Raw genomic sequence first — 16,215 nt, 5'->3', positions numbered from 1 at the left:
CTTAGCTTCCTGGCATTGGGTTAGAAGATGCTTTTTTAGCTTGGAGGAGTTTATTATGACCCACCTTCTGAAACCTACTTCTGTCAATCCGTCAAACTCATTCTCCATCCAGTTTTGTTCTCTCGCTAGGGAGTTGTGATCCTTTGGAGAAGAAAAGGCGCCCTGGTTTTTGGAAGTTTTAGCCTTTTTGCCCTGGCTCTTCCTCATCTTCATGGATTTATCTATTATTGGTCTTTGATGTTGGCAACCTTCAGATGGGGTTTTGTGTGGATGTCCTTTTTGTTGATGTTGATGCTATTCCTTTCTGTTAGTTTTCTTCTAATAGTCAGGCCCCTGTGCTGCAGGTCTGCTGGAGTTTGCTGGAGGTCCACTGCAGACCCTGTTTGCCTGGGTATCACCAGGAGAGGCTGCAGAACAGCAAATATTGCTGCCTGTCCTTCCTCTGGAAGCTTCGTTCCAGAGGGGCACCTGCCAGATGCCAGCCGGAGCTCTCCTGTATGAAGTGTCTATAAATCCCTGCTGGGAGGTGTCTCCCAGTCAGGAGGCACGGTGGTCAGGGACCCACTTGAGGAGGCAGTCTGTCCCTTAGCAGAGCTCGGGCACTGTGCTGGGAGATCCATTGCTCTCTTCAGATCCAGTAGGCAGGAACGTTTAAGTCCGCTGTATCTGCGCCCACAGCCACCCCTTCCCCCAAGTGCTCAGTCCCAGGTAGATGGAGTTTTATCTATAAGCCCCTGACTGGGGCTGCTGCCTTTCTTTCAGAGATGCCTTGCTCAGAGAGGGGGAATCTAAAGAGGCAGTCTGGCTACAGCAGCTTTACCGAGCTGGGGTGGGGTCCGCCCAGTTGAAACTTCCCTGCAGCTTTGTTTACACTGTGAGGGGAAAGCCACCTACTCAAGCCTCGTAATGGTGCACACCCTTCCCACCAAGCTGGAGCATCCCAGGTCGACTTCAGACTGCTGTGCTGGCAGTGAGAATTTCAAGCCAGTGGATCTTAGCTTGCTGAGCTCCATGGATGTGGGATCTGCTGAGCTAGACTACTTGGCTCCCTGGCTTCAGCCACCTTTCCAGGGGAGCGAACGGTTCTGTCTCGCTAGCATTCCACGCACCACTGGGGTATGAAAAAAAAACTCCCGCAGCCAGCTTGGTGTCTGCCCAAACGGCTGCCCAGTTTTGTGCTTGAAACCCAGGGCCCTGGTGGCATAGGCACCCGAGGGAATCTCCTGGTCTGCAGGTTGCAAAGACCATGTGAAAAGCATAGTATCTGGGCCAGAGTGCACTGTTGCCGACAGCACAGTCCCTCACAGCTTCCCTTGGCTAGGGGTGGGAGTTCCCAGACCCCTTGTACTTCCCAGCTGAGGTGATACCCAACCCTGCTTTGGCTTGCCCTCTGTGGGCTGCACCCACTGCCTAACCAGCCTCAATGAGATGAGCCAGGTACCTCACTTGGAAATGCAGAAATCACCTGCCTTCTGCATTGATCTCGCTGGGAGCTGCAGACCAGAGCTGTTCCTATTTGGCCATCTTGCCAGCCACTCCCTTTAATTGTTTATTATTCATTTGGGTTGAAAATATAATTACTAAAGTTTTCAATAGGAGTTACTTTATAAAGTACATTGTAATCTTTCGATAGAAATATACACTAAATGTTTTCTTAACATTTGGATTAATTTTGCTTGGATAGTGATATACCCATCAAAACATTTTTGGTAAACAAATTTAGAAAACAATTTTAAAAGGTAGTAAGATAATTGAAAGCTGTTATTTTCAAAAACTGTAATCAGTTTCTGACTTACTGTGTTTGATGTGGCATATGCCTTTTGGTTTTCTGTTTGTTTTGTTTTCCGTAACATGATATGACAGGGTGTTATTCTCACTGTTGATTGCAGGCGAGAGTACAAAAAATTATTAGAAGTTAGCTTGTGAGCATTTAATAAATGGAATTGTTGAACTCTAGACAATGTCTGGGGTTCACTAAAAATGCATACCTTAATAAGAATCTTCTTTTGATTTGTTAATGTTTAGATGACAGTCATGAGAATGCAATAAATACCTTGTGTCTGGAGGTCAGTGGGGTATTTTTCTAGGGCCTTTCTTGTTTTTATGGTTATAAAATAAAGTTACGTGAGCTTGATGAACACTGGAACAAAATTCCAGGGTCTACTTCTCTTTTGTCTTATTTTTAGATTTTTTTTTTCATTATCAGGTTTTGTGACTTCTTATAGAGAATGAGACAAGTGTCAGTCAACCTGTGGGAGAAATCTTGGGCCATGCCTTCTCTATTTTTGGTCCTCTTTCTTACTGTCTTTTAAAATATTTTTAGATTTTTATTTCGAAACAATTATAAATTCACAAGAAATTTCAAAGATACGTACATGGAGGCCTTTTGTACCCTTCAACCAGTCTCTCCCAATAGTAAAATCTTTAATACACTACCACATTACACTATCAAAACTAGAACACTGACAATGATACAACCCAGAGCTTTTTAAGATTCAACACTTTTCTTTTGACTATTCTAGGCACTTTATATTTCCATATGCATATTATAATTATCTTGTCAATTTCTATTAAAAAGCCTTTTTAGAATTTTGATTAGAATTTAGTTAAATCCACAGATGAAATGGGAAATAACTGCCATTTTGCAATATTGAATCTTCCAACCGAAAATCAAAGTATACATCTCGACTTTTTTTCTTATGTCATTAATTTATCATTGTAATTTTTTGTAGTTTTAAGAGTACAAGTCATTTACATCTTTGGTCAGATTTATCCCTAAGCCTTTAATATTTTTAGTGATATTTTAAATTGCACTGTTTTAGTTTCAACTTTCAGTTGTTGAAATTAACTTCCAGTCCACCCTAGGACTACCACTGGCTAAAACATTGCCTCTTCTAATATAGAAACTTCTCATATATAACTGCTAATATATAAACATACAATTGATTTGTGTGTTGATTTCTTACTTTGCAATCTTGCTAACCTCAATTATTGTAGAACCATTCTTTTAGATTGACTTTTCTACATACACTCTCAGGTAGTCTTTGACAAAAGATACTTTTACTTCTCCCCTTCCAATCTGAATGCATTTTTTTTCTTTTGCACTGGACACAATCTCCAGTACAAAGTATAACTATGCCCATACTGGTGCACATGTTGGTCTTAGATTGTAGTATCCTGCATATAAACACTGAGAACAACTTCCAGCACTTGAATATCTACTCCTTCCCCCACCCACATACTGGCAGAATTCATGTTGGGAGACTACATTTACTATGAACATACACCCCTGATTTGAAACAAGACTAGGATACACGGTAAAGAATGTTTATTCACTAAAGTTTTGACAGACTGAAGGCCATTATTTCAGATTGAAAATGGGAAACTTAAAGGAACTACATGGACATTGGGTAAAAGAACATGGGTTGAAATTTGCCTGGCAGTAGCCTAAAAGTAAATGGTCTTCAAGGTGCATTTGAAGGAACTTTAGAGGGAAATGAGATAATTCACATCTCCACCAATAATTAAATGTAGCCACACTAGCTTGGAGGGATTTGAGGTGAGACATCGAAAATACTAAGTCATGGTGAGGGCTGGAAGACAAAAGAATGAATCACTTAATAGGAATGACTGTGGGGAAGGGCTTGAAGGAATCATCCTCTCGCTCCCATGTGAACCATGAACATTAAACATGGAGAAATGAGGAGCGGCGGCAGATCGGTTTGGGATGCATCTTCAGGGGATGCTGAAACAACAACAGCATTTGGTTTCCTCTACACCCCTTTCACCCCTCCCCCACAAGCCCAGGGAGTGGTCAGCAGTGGTGATTTGTGATGTCTAAACCACCCTAGGACTGCCATTGGCTGGGACACTGTCTGTATGATCAAACAAAGCTCAAGGGTGTGGCTTTGCCTTGTCACCAGGAGGGTATATATAGGGAGGGCAAGAGCTCTGGGACATCCTCCTGGGAAGCTTCAATATAGCTGTGCAAGTCTGCAGTCTACAAGAGCCTACTATAGACATTCTACAACCAACCAGAATCATGGAACAGCCAACTTCCAGCACCAATGGGGAGAAGAGGAAGAGCCCCTGCGAGTCCAACGATGAAAATGATGAGGTAAGACTGTTAGGTTTTGAAGGGAAGGCGAGGGTGAAAGAAAGACACACAGAGCAGGGACGGCTCAAACAGCAACACAGGAATATTGCAGGCAATTGTGGAAGTGGGGGACGTGCTTAATGCCAGAGCCCACCGCCGCTTACAGGCTGGGGTGCTTATAGGTATGGGCGGGAGGGGCCTGGGCAGTATGGCTTCCTGCCTGGCAGGATATTGATAAGATGTTTTTAGGGTCAGTCTGTTTGGCCCTTTTTCCAGGGGGATGTCATTGTGGTGTTTCTTGGAACTTTGCCCAGCAAGATACGATAGCAAAGTTTCTTTAGTTGGACCTTTGTCTGCCTTGTGTTACGATGATTAGGCAAGATTTTTCTCAGGGCCCAAACCCCCGTGGAATGTTTCACTTTGACCAAGGTCTGCAAAATAGCAGGGAGCTTACAAAATGGTGGTTTGGACTCACATTCTTGCCTTCTACTTTAGTATAAAAGGAAGAGGGACGTTGTTGATTATCTGGCTGCTTCCTGCTGAATAGGGGAGCTTTAATCAGGGTTTGGGTTTTGAAGCAGTGGGTGTTGGACTTCAGAGTTGTTTTCCTGGAGGCACTGGTACCAGACTTGGCAGAGGAGAAGGATGGTATCAATGTGTTGCTGGGTGGCTGCCTGGACAGGGGAGTTTAGCCTTCGAGAAATAAAGCAGGATATGAAGGTGAGTATACATGGGCCAATTGTAGTATTAGGAGGAAGAAAATTAATGGCCCTAAGAAAGGGACCACCTGCTATCCCAGTGCTGAGTGCAGCAGAGAAGTTTAGTTTTGCTAACACCAGAATGAGATGTAGAGCCTGCTTAGTGTGTGTGGAGGAAGATGAGACAGAAGCTACTAAAGGAACCTGGATGGTCTGGTTGTTAGGCAAAGTGTTAATGTTTAGATTGAAACACAAGGGTGCATGTTCCTGACCAATTGGCCGGTAGGCAGAGATAAGAGTTTGTGCCGCAAAGGAAGAAGACAGTGGGGATAGACAGACAAAAGTTGTAGGTTATGGTGGCAAGTCATGAGAAGGTGGGGGTTGAATTCTGCACAAACCCTTTGTTTTAATTTTTATGTTTTTCCAAGTTGAATAGCTGCCAGCAAGGGTAGCCCCTCTGAAGGCCTGATAGGAAATGTTGGTAGTGGAGGAGGTGAAGGCTGTTTGCTTTTGGAGAGAGAGCAGGAAATGGGTTTTTGTAACTAATAGCCATCGCGGTCCTGATATGGCAGAAGGATATAGGTTGCAGTTGAGGGAATTGTTTGTGGATATTTTCCAGGGAGCACCCTTGATTTGGATACATGGAGAGTGGCTCCGGCAGAGAGGGGAGGGGTTGGTAAGAGGTATTTTATGGAATCCGACTGGCAACATGTTTAGTTAAGAGGCTGTGAGGCGAAGGAGGGTGACAGCCCTGTGTGTGACTGTGTGGGTGGATTTGATGGATTGCGGGGGGAAAAGGTGATTAGCAGAGCAAGATTATAAGCAGGTTTTGGGAATGAATTGGTCAATTAGGTGAAATGCAGGTTTATTTTGGACCGGGTTTATGTGACCAGGTTAACAGGAAGGGCTGTGAACTACTGGATTTGTGTGGACAAACAAATTTAACAGTTGGAAGGAAGAGGGGAGTGTGAACGATTTAAGAGGCAATGTGTGAGGCTGATGAAGGGGGCTCATCTGTTAGACGTTTGGGGTGGGGACTTAGAATATCCCACAGATAAAGAGGACAAAAGGAGAAAGAGATTTGAGCAGGAGTGAAATTTTGGAAGGTGCCCTGAAGTCGTGTCTCCTGGATTAGTGTGACAAATTGGCATGGACTATTCAGGGACATGGGGAAGGGAAACCAGGAAAGATCTGAAATAAAGTAGGAGATAAAAGATTGGAAATTGGAGATGGAGAGTGTTACGGACTAAGGTGTTCTGGATTGGCAAATTCTGGAATTCTTGTTAAGTACAGTGAGGCTGGTCCTGTGAGGGAAGGAGAATAATTTGGGGGTGAACAAATTTCTAGATGTGGATCTGGTGCTCTTTTTAGTTTGGAATGGTGTATTCAGTGTGGAAAGGATGTTAGCTTTGGCGCCATGGGAGTAGTTAGCATCACCTGGTGAGAACCCCTCCACTTAGGTTGGAGAGAGGAGGAGGAGGAGTCTGTGATTCAGACCCAGTCCCCTGGTTGTAGGGACAGGGAGGAGTGTTTTAAGGATGGACTTTTAGGCTGGGTCAAGTAAGCATTTGCGTACTGTCTTATCAGATGTTGGGTGAGGTGTAACATTGGCCAAGTATTCCATATAGAAGGGGGAGAAAATACAGGGAGATTTTGGAGGATAAAAGGGCATTTGTACACGAGTTTAAATGGGCTTAGGCTGAGGGGCTTTTGGGAAATGACTCATAATCGCACGAGGAACAATGGGAGAAGTGAAGTCCAGGCCATTTTAACCTTTTGGGAGAGTTTGGATAGTTGTTGTTTTTTATAAAATTTTTCCTGAAGATTGGAAGTGGTAAGGAATATGGAAAGCCCATTTAATGTTTAGGGCCTTTACCAGCGGTTGGTTAAACTGAAACAAATTGGCCCATTGTCTGACTGGATGCAAGAGGGGAGTTTAAACCGGTGGAAAATATGGGTGGAGAGAATAGAAGCGATGGTGTGTGCCTTTTTGGTGGTGGTAGGAAAAGCTTTTATTCATCCAGAGAATGTATCTAATATTGTTAGAATGTACAGGAATCATTTTATGGGTGGCATGTGGTTGATGCTGATTTGCTAGTCCTGCCCAGGTAAGTGACCTCAGGCCTTGTGTGTTGGAAAGGAGACGGTTTGATAGCTTCCTGAGGGGAAGTTTGAGTGCAAAGGGAACATGCCTTAGTAATACCTCTGAGATTGGCAGCCATGGTGGAAGAATGTCTATAAGTTTTTAAAAGTTAGAGTAGGGGCAGTAACTGGCATGGAAATGGTTGTGCACATATAAAAGTACAGATAGTTTTTAAAACTTGGGCAAGACACTTTATCAGTGAGATCGTACCATTTTTTCCTGAATGGCACCAGCCTGGGCAAGTGGGGTTTGTTCCTGCTGGGTATATACAGGGTGTATGCTGGGAAAAAATGAACAATAACGATGGGGTTTTAAGGGCTGCCTGCCAGGCTGCCGAATTTGTTGAAAGGTTTTTCTCGGTTTTGGCATCTGTAGCCTTTCGGTGTCCCTTGCAATGGATAATGGTGGACTTTAGTGGTGGTTTATCCACCCCCAGTGGCTTATGTATAAGTTTGCCATTTCTTATGGGGGTTCCTTTTGTAGTTAGGAGACCCTATTCCTGCCAGATGAAGGCATGAGACTGTAGGACATGGTATGCATATTTGGAATTGGTGTAAATGTTGACCCTCTTTCCCTTTGCTAGGGTGAGGGCCCTGGTTAGGGCAGCTAGCTTTGCCTATTGAGAGGTAGCATGGGGTGGGAGAGCATTGGATTCTAGGAGTTTATTTTCAGCAATGATGGAATAGCCAGCTGCTGGACATGGCTCCCTAAAAGAGCTTCAATTAACTAACCGTGTATGTGTTCCCTGCAAAGGGGCATCTGAAATGTGTTGGAAGTGGGAGGACAGGGAGTCTAAGAGGTCCAGACAGTAGTGAGAGAGCTTAGAGTCGGAAGTGTTTACAGGGAGGAGGGTGGCTGGGTTGAGAATTTTATGGCTCTGGAAGGTGATTAGAGGATTACCTATGAATAAGGCATGTACCTGCTGTAAGCGGGATGGTGGGAGGGATAGAAGGGATTGATGGTTTATGAGGTCCTGTAGGTAATGGGAAGATGCAATAGTAATGTGTTGGTAGAGAGGGAGTTTCCATGCCTCTAAGGCCAGCAATGTGGCCACATCCAAGATTTTTAGTCAGAGTGAACAGCCTTGGATGACAGAGTCTAGTTGTTCTGAGAGGCGTGCAATGGCTTCTGGGGCATTGCCGTATGTTTGGCAGAGTAGTCCAAGGGCAAGGCCCTGGTCAGAATGTACATACAAAGGAACGGGCTTGGTGAGGTTGGGCAGTCCTGGTGCCAGGGCCATTAAAAGGGCATTTTTAAGTTTTTAAGTGGGAGTTGATGGGGCAAGCTGGGTTTAGGGGTTTTAGGATGGGCCCATGTGAGGCTACGTATAGTGGTTTGGCCAGCAAGTCAAAGTTGGGAATTCACAGCCAGAAGTAACCCACAAGGCCCAAGAAGGAGGGGAGGTACTTTTTTATGTGGGGAAGGGGCATGTCCCAAATTAGCTCCTTTCATTGGGTTGGGATGGCTCAAGAATTAGGGGTTAGGACAAACCCAAGGTAAGTAACTTTGATTTGGGCTACCTGAGATTTTGTGGGTTAGGCCCAATATACTTGATTATGAAGAAAGTTTAAAACCTGAGTGGCGTGTTGAATGGACAGGTTAAGGAAGGGGCTACAGAGAAAGAGGTCATTGACATATTGAAGGAGGGTACTAGGAGCAAGGCGAAGTTCAGCTAGGTCCTTGATGAGGGCCTGTCTGAACAGGTGGGGCCTATCCCGGAACCCCTCTAAGAGTACACTCTATGTGTAAGTTCATGTATAAGTCCATGTGTAAGTCCTATAAGAGTACAGGACATGTGAGTATTAGGATTTGACCAAGTTAAAGCAAAAAGACTTTGGTAAGCCAGATTTAAGGGAATAGTGAAATAGTCGTCTTTTAGTTCAATACAAAGGAGTGTGTGGTAGATGGGGGAATACGGTAGAGTATATTGGTTGACGACCACTAGATGGATTGGTACCACTGCCTGGTTAACAACTTGGAGATCCTAGACAAAAGGGAAAGTCCCATCTGTCTTTTGGAAAGCCAGAATAGGGGTGTTGTGGGGAGAGTTGACAGGCTTGAGAATTTGAGCTTGTAAAAGTTTACAGAGAATAGGTTTGAGACCCCCTAAGCAAGGCTGGATTAAGGGAATATTGAGACTGATGAAGGAAAATTGAGGGGTTTTGAAGGGTTATTTTAACTGGAATGTGATGTGTGGCTATTGTGGGTTTAGAAATATTCCAAGCTGTAGAATTAACAGAAGGTAACAGGGTGGATAATGAGGATGAGTGGGGGGAGACGGAAGCATTTGGGTGGCAGAGTAAAATAAAAGGGGTAGAACTGTAGGAGCTGCATTGCATGGAGGCCTGGGATTTACTTAATATGTCCCACCCTAAGATAGGGGTAGGGGACTGAGGGATGACCAGGAAAAAGTGGGTGAAGGGGGGTGTTGAATAGGTTGCATAATAAAGGACCAGTCTGTTTGTGCCTAGAGGGGATTCTATTGATTCTCACAATAGAGATGAAAGAACTGAAAAAGGGTCCAGAATATTCCGGTAAAACTGAGTAACTAGTTGTCCTATGGAGTATCCAGTAGGAAAGACATGGGCTTACCAGAGACTGACAGCATTACCCTGGGTTCTGAGGTGGTGATGGCGGTGGGGGCAGTGGACTCCTGGCCCCACCTGTCTTCAGGTACAGGTGGTGAAGCAGGATGAAGAGTTTCAGTGAGCACAGTCTGACTTCCAGTGTTGCTTGATACCACAGATGGGGCAAGGTTTCCAGAGTGTCCTGGGATTAGGCTAGGCTTTTGTCCCTGTTAGACGAACTTATAACAGGCTCCTGGAGTTGACTGTTGCCAAGTTGAGGAATTCTGTATGCCTTGGGAACCCTGTTGAGTGGCAGCTACCAGCATTTGGTATTTAGCCTGGTCCTTTTTTAGGTTTGGATTTTTTAGTTCTTCCTCTCTAATCTTATACACCTTGAAGGCCACTTTGCTTAAGTCTCTTTGGAGGTTTGAGGGCCATCCTCCAGTTTTTTAAGTTATTTTCAAATGTCTAGGGCTGACTGGGAGATAAAGTGTAAATGGAGGTAGATTTTGCCCTTATTGGTATTAGGGCTTAAGGTGGCATATTTAGTTGTGACTTTTGAAAGGCAGGAGAGGAAATGAGCAGGGACAGCTTTATTTATGCCAGCTAGAAGGCATGATATCATATGGCCTGATTTCTGTCTGTCTATGGAAGTTGCCTGATAATTCCAACTGGGCTCAGTTCTGGGGACAGCTAGGGTCCCTGTTGGATTATGAGAAGCATCTTGTTGGTGGAGGGTGTTCTTATGGGCCTAGGCACCCATAAAGATGTGTTCCCTGTCCTCCAGGGTGAGGGTAGAGGAGAGGATGACATATATGTCATGCCAGGTAAGGTCATAAGATTTAGGGAAGTACAGAAATTCCTTGTGGAAGGAGGTAGGATCCATTGAAAAGGAGTCAAGTCTCTTTTCAATATGGGAAAAGTCAGCTAGAGAGAAGAGAACTTGAATTCAGATTATGCCTTTAGCCCTCGCAACCTCCTACAAGGGAAGGACTTTGGAAGGCCTTTGGGCACGTGCCTGGTTTCTAGCGAAAGGGAGTTGGGCGTGAGACCTGGTTTGAGGTGGAGAAGGAAGGGTGATGGAGGGTGACAGTAAGGGGGTGGAGGAGGCGGATCCGAAGGAGAAGGTGGAGAGAATGGTGGTGGGTAGGAGGCTGAAGAATGGGTGTGTTGGCCAGCTTGAAATTCAGAGGAAGAAGCCTTGTCTGGAGGAAGAGGCATTTTGGGGGGTTTCTCCTTGAGGAGGAAGATTTGAAAAGGTGAACAAGATTGACAGAGAGAGAGAGAGTGAGGCATGAAAGGAGATAAGCAAAGCACTTCAGATTATTTACCATTGCGTTGAAGAAAGTTTTTTAGATTATGTTGAATTTGGAAGTTGAATGTTTTGTTTTTTGGAAGAGGGGAGTGAATACTCTGGATTGGAGTGACTACCCCTGAGGAAAGTGAGTACCCTGGAAGGGAGCGAATACCCCAGGGGGGAGCGAGTACTCCAGAGAGAAGTGAATACCCCATAGGGAAGTGAGTACTTGATTCCTCCTGGGAGAAGGGACCTGGAGAGTCGGGGCAGCCCTATAGCTATTCATGCTCCCCAGAGGCCGGAGCAGCCAGAGTGGCAAACGTTCTGAGGGTGTACCCTAAGAAGGTAGGCTGCAGTCACCTGGTGACTGGGGAGACCTCTCACCGAGCACTGGAATTTTTTGGAGAACGGGCAGAAATAGAGAGGAATCCAGAAAGGAGGAAGAGACAGACTCACCCACTAATTGAAGCCCAGTGTTGGATGTGATGTCCAGCAATGGGGGTGATCCTTGTTGCAGCTGCCCGGAAAAGAGGAAAGAACGAAAAATAAGGTGGTTTGTTTGATCAATATCTGGAGGTTAGCCCAGGTCTGGAGAAGACTAGAGAATAAGGGGAATGGGACTGGGAACAGGGAGTACACTCAGGATCTGGAAGCAGGCCCTGGTCTGCTTCCTGCTTTGTGCTGCTGGTTTGTGCTGCTTGCTGCTTTCCAGGTTGCAAGAGAAAACTTACCCATTAGAACCCAATCACCACTCCAGGTTTTGGCACCAAAATGTTAGGTTTTGAAGGGTTGGCGAGGATGAAAGAAAGACACACAGGGGGCAGCTCAAACAGCAACACAGGAATATTGCAGACACCTGTGGAAGTGGAGGACAAGCTTAACGCCAGAGCCCACCACCGCTTACAGGCTGGGGTACTTACAGGTATGGGCAGGAGGGATCTGGGCAGTGTGGGATGCTACCCGGCAGGATATTGATAAGATGTTCTTATAATCAGGTGTTTTGGCCCTTTTTCCAGTGGAATATCATTGTGGCGTTCCTTAGAACTTTGCCAAGCAAGATATGATAGGGATGTTTCTTTAGTTGGGCCTTTGTCCGCCTTGTGGTCAGGTGGTTAGGCAGGATGTTTCTCCCGGCCTGAACCCCCATGGAATGTTTCACTTTGACCAAGGTCTGCAAAATAGCAAAGAACTTACAAAATCATGCAGTTTGGACTAACAGATGACCCTACCCATGTTCCTCTTCTTCTTCCCCATAGATCCCTACCCTATGATTCCACCTTGTTCTTCTCTGGCACAAACCCCTTCCTCAACCTGCATTCCTTCTCATAAAGCCCCCCTTGCTATCCAGTCTCTACCCCATTCACCCAAAATAATGTCTTTCTGGCTTGTCCCTGTTTTCTTACCAGATGCAGGAGGCACCGAACAGTCTCAACCCCCTAACAGAGCTTTCAAAAGACAAAAACAATAGAATATCTAACAATAATAGTGTATTACTACAAGCATAAGAAAATAAATTCAAGTCAACTGGAGAATGACCAGTCCTGAGAGAACTCCATCGATCCAGTCCAAGAGGAGGAGGATGAAGGCCTAGACTCATCTGAAGGATCTTCCCAGGAGGGTTGGGAGGACTAGTCAAACATAGAGAAACCAAATTGGACAAATCCTCACTACCAATGGCGATGATTACAATAAAATCAAGTTTGAAGAGCTGATGGCTGTATATATCTCTGCCTGTTGTCTGAATATATCTCTGCCTGTTGTCTGATGGTGGGAAGGAAGGGAAGGGAAGAGGTAGGCATCTGAGAAGGGAAGAATATGAGATCCTGTAGGGTTGGTGGACAGACCCACAGGTTGACAGTTACCCAGACATTGTAAATAAAGCCTGGGAGAGGACTTATTCCTAGAGACAAATTTTCTTCTTAAAATTTTATTTAACAGGAGAGGAAGAAAAGGACCTGGTGTTTGGAGCATGTGAATGTGTAGAAGAGCATTTAAAAAGATCTGTATTGGCCGGGCGCGGTGGCTCATGCCTATAATCCCAGCACTTTGGGAGGCCGAGGCAGATGATCACCTGAGGTCAGGAGTTTGAGACCAGCCTGTCCAACACGGCAAACCCCAGTCTCTACTAAAAAAAAAAAAAATACAAAAATTAGCTGGGTGTGGTGGCAGGTGCCTGTAATCCCAGCTACACGGGAGGCTGAGGCAGGAGAATCACTTGAACCCAGGGGGCGGAAGTTGCAGTGAGCTGAGATCTGGCCACTGCACTCCAGCCTGAGGGATAGAGCGAGACTCTGTCTTCAAAAATAAATAAATAAAATAAAATACACAGATCTGTATTGTATATAGGTGACAGTGACACTCTTTCCAAAATGAAGACATCAAAATCACCACCTCCAGGCCACATACCTCATAGTGATTTGGGTTGCAACTCAACCAATACTGTACACAACTGAAGCCCCTGAAATGGACAAAAAACCTCACCCTACATAAAGTAAGACAGCATGTCACACACACCAAAATAATGGTGTTTGGAGGCCATGGTCCCAATACTAGGGCATTTCCTTGTTAAGAAACTAGTGGCCATTGTCTACTGCGGGCAATCAATGAAAGCATAGTCTACAGAGAATTTGAATATAATGATACAAGTAAAAGTTGGTATTTTTATTACCACCTCCATACACCAGCATTTCTACAGAATGTCAATGATTAAGAATTCTTGAAAAAAATATTGTTTTTATTGAAGGGAATACAATGGAGTGGTTTGGCATCAATGTAGAGGGCTGAATTATATTCTTTGAGTTAATTGCTCAAGACCCTCTCCTATTTATTTACTCATTCACTCTCCTTTATTTCCATGGCCCAGTTTTATTTCTCTTGTCTACACTGGCAATCATTGTAATACGTTTGATGTGTATTCTTTTCTCTGTATGAGTGTTAATACATGTTTTTTATTGTTTGTGGACATTTGTTTTCAATTTATGTAGCCATTGTCAATATTTAATGTTTCACTCAGGCCTGTTTTTAAGATCCACCTATGTATATATAATCTGTTCTTCCCTTGTAAATTGATATATCAGGTACATTTTTGTATTTGGTAAATTTTAGAAAGATATTTTGATATTTAATATTTGTACCCACCTTCTGGTCCATGTTTTGTTTAATTTATACCTTAGTATTACATTTTCTTTCAAGTGAATGTAAATAGTATCACGTGTTTAATTTTGATTTCCACATGTTCAATGTTAGTATATAGAAGTGTGATGGATTTTTTATTTTTATTTTTTTAAAAAATTATTGTGTATATTTGAGGTTTACAACATGATATTATAGGATACATAAAGTAAAATGGTTACTATGGTGAAGCAGATTAGTATACCTGTCTTCTTAGTTTTTATGTGTGTGACAATAGCAGCTAAAATCTACTTATTTAACAAAAATTCATGACGCAATTTCATCAGCTTTAGTCCCCCTGTACATTAGATCTCTATACTTGTTCATCCATATTGTGGCAAATGCCAAGATCTCTTTTCTTTAAGTCTGAATAATATTTAGTTCTGTATAACTATAAATACAGACACACACACACACACACACACCACATTTTAAAATCCATTCATCCATTGATGGGCATTTAAGTTGTTTCCATATCTTGGCTATTGTGAATAATGCTGTAATGAACGTGAGAGTGCATATAGCTATATGAGGCTATGATTTCATCTCCTTTTGGTATATACCCAGAAGAAGGATTGCTGGGTCATATGGTAGTTACATTTTAATTTCTTTAGAAACCTCCATACTGTTTTACATAATGGTTATACCAATCTACATTTCCACCAAGAGTGTACTAGATTTGTTTTTTCTTCACACTTTCATCAAAATTTGTTATTTATTGTTTAATTGATAATAGACATCTTAACAAGTGTGAAGTGATATTCTGGTTTTAGTAGGCATTTCTCTTTTGATTAATGATGTTGAACATCTTTTAATGTATCTGTTAGCATGCCATTGTAAGAAATAATATGAAGAGATACCACACCGTATCTTTTACTCAGTTTCCTCCAATTATAAGATCTTGCAAAAGTATAGTATATCGCAACCAGAAAACTGGCATTAGTACAGTCCATCTGTTCAGATTACCAATTTTACATGTGCTCATTTCTCTGTGTGTGTGTGTGTGTGTGTGTGTGTTTAGTTATATTCAGTTTTATCATATGCCTACATTCAAGGGACAACCACCATAATAATACAGAAGAGTTTTATCAACACAAAGATCTTTCATTTTTACGGTAATAGCCACACCCAACTTTCCTCTCAAGTTCATAATCCCTAGTGACCACTATTCTCAGCCTATATAATTTTGTTATTTTGAGAATCTTATAGAAATGGAATGATTTGAACTTGAGAAATATGATTTAGGATATCTGGTAGGGGAAATTTCTAAGCAGCAAAGCACTCAAGGTGTATGTAACCTGGATAATTCTGAAAGCATTCAGTTATATGCATTCACAAAGAGATGGTTTGCTACTGGAACATACATTTGAAAGGGAAGCAGAGCATAAAAGTTTGAAAAATTAGCAGCCTGATGATGTGATAAAAGAGAAAACATCATTTTCTGGGGAGGAATTTGGCACACTGCAGAAATTTGCATAAGTAATGAGGAGCCAAATGTTAATCACCAAGATGATGGGCAAAATGTCTTCGGGGCATGTCACAGATCTTGGCTGCAGCCCCTCCCATAACACGCCAGGAAGCCTAGGAGAAAAAATGATTTCTCTGGGCCCAGGGCCCCCGCTGCTCTCTGCAGCCTCTGGACATGGCACCCTGCATTCCAGCTGCTTCAGCACCAGTCGTGGCTAAAAGGGTGGCTTCCATATGTTGTTGGGCCTGCAGTGAACAAAAGTCAAGAATGGAGGTTTGGGAACCTCCACCTAGATTTTAGAGGATGTATGAAAATGCCCGGATGTCCAGCCAGAAGTCGGCTGCCTTCTTTATAAAATTACAAAATTTCTGAGGCCTTGCCAGCCATGCAGAACTGTAAGTCAATAAAACCTCCTTTGTTTATAAATTACCCAGGCTCAGGTAGTATCTTTATAGCAGTGTGAAAATGCACTAATACAAATACTTAACTGAGAACCTAGTTCAGGTGAGTTGGGATATAGTGAGAAAACATAAAACTACTCAAAGCATAAAATAACTAGAATTAGATCTTTTTCCTGGATGTATAGTTCTATTTTTATCATTTGGATTACCCTTTGGCAATCTCACTTTACTGTATTATGCTATGCATTCCTAGCAAGAGCATCATGTATAGCTACTTACAAAAGAGATAACTTAAGCATACATATCCATGATTAAAATTGTAGCTAAATTAATTATGAAACACATGAGAGGGAATCTAAATATTGCTACTGCTG

General features: G+C 43.1%; 1 pseudogene; it reads left to right on the top strand.

Moving 5' to 3' along the window:
* The first annotated feature begins 4,042 nt into the window (after positions 1 to 4,042).
* Positions 4,043 to 12,433, top strand: LOC115833231 (annotated as a pseudogene).
* Positions 12,434 to 16,215: the final 3,782 nt, after the last annotated feature.

The sequence above is a fragment of the Nomascus leucogenys genome, chromosome X, assembly GCF_006542625.1.
Source record: "Nomascus leucogenys isolate Asia chromosome X, Asia_NLE_v1, whole genome shotgun sequence".
Taxonomy (NCBI): domain Eukaryota; kingdom Metazoa; phylum Chordata; class Mammalia; order Primates; family Hylobatidae; genus Nomascus; species Nomascus leucogenys.
Note: the sequence above shows the minus strand (reverse complement) of the source record. Positions and strands in the feature narration are given on the sequence as shown.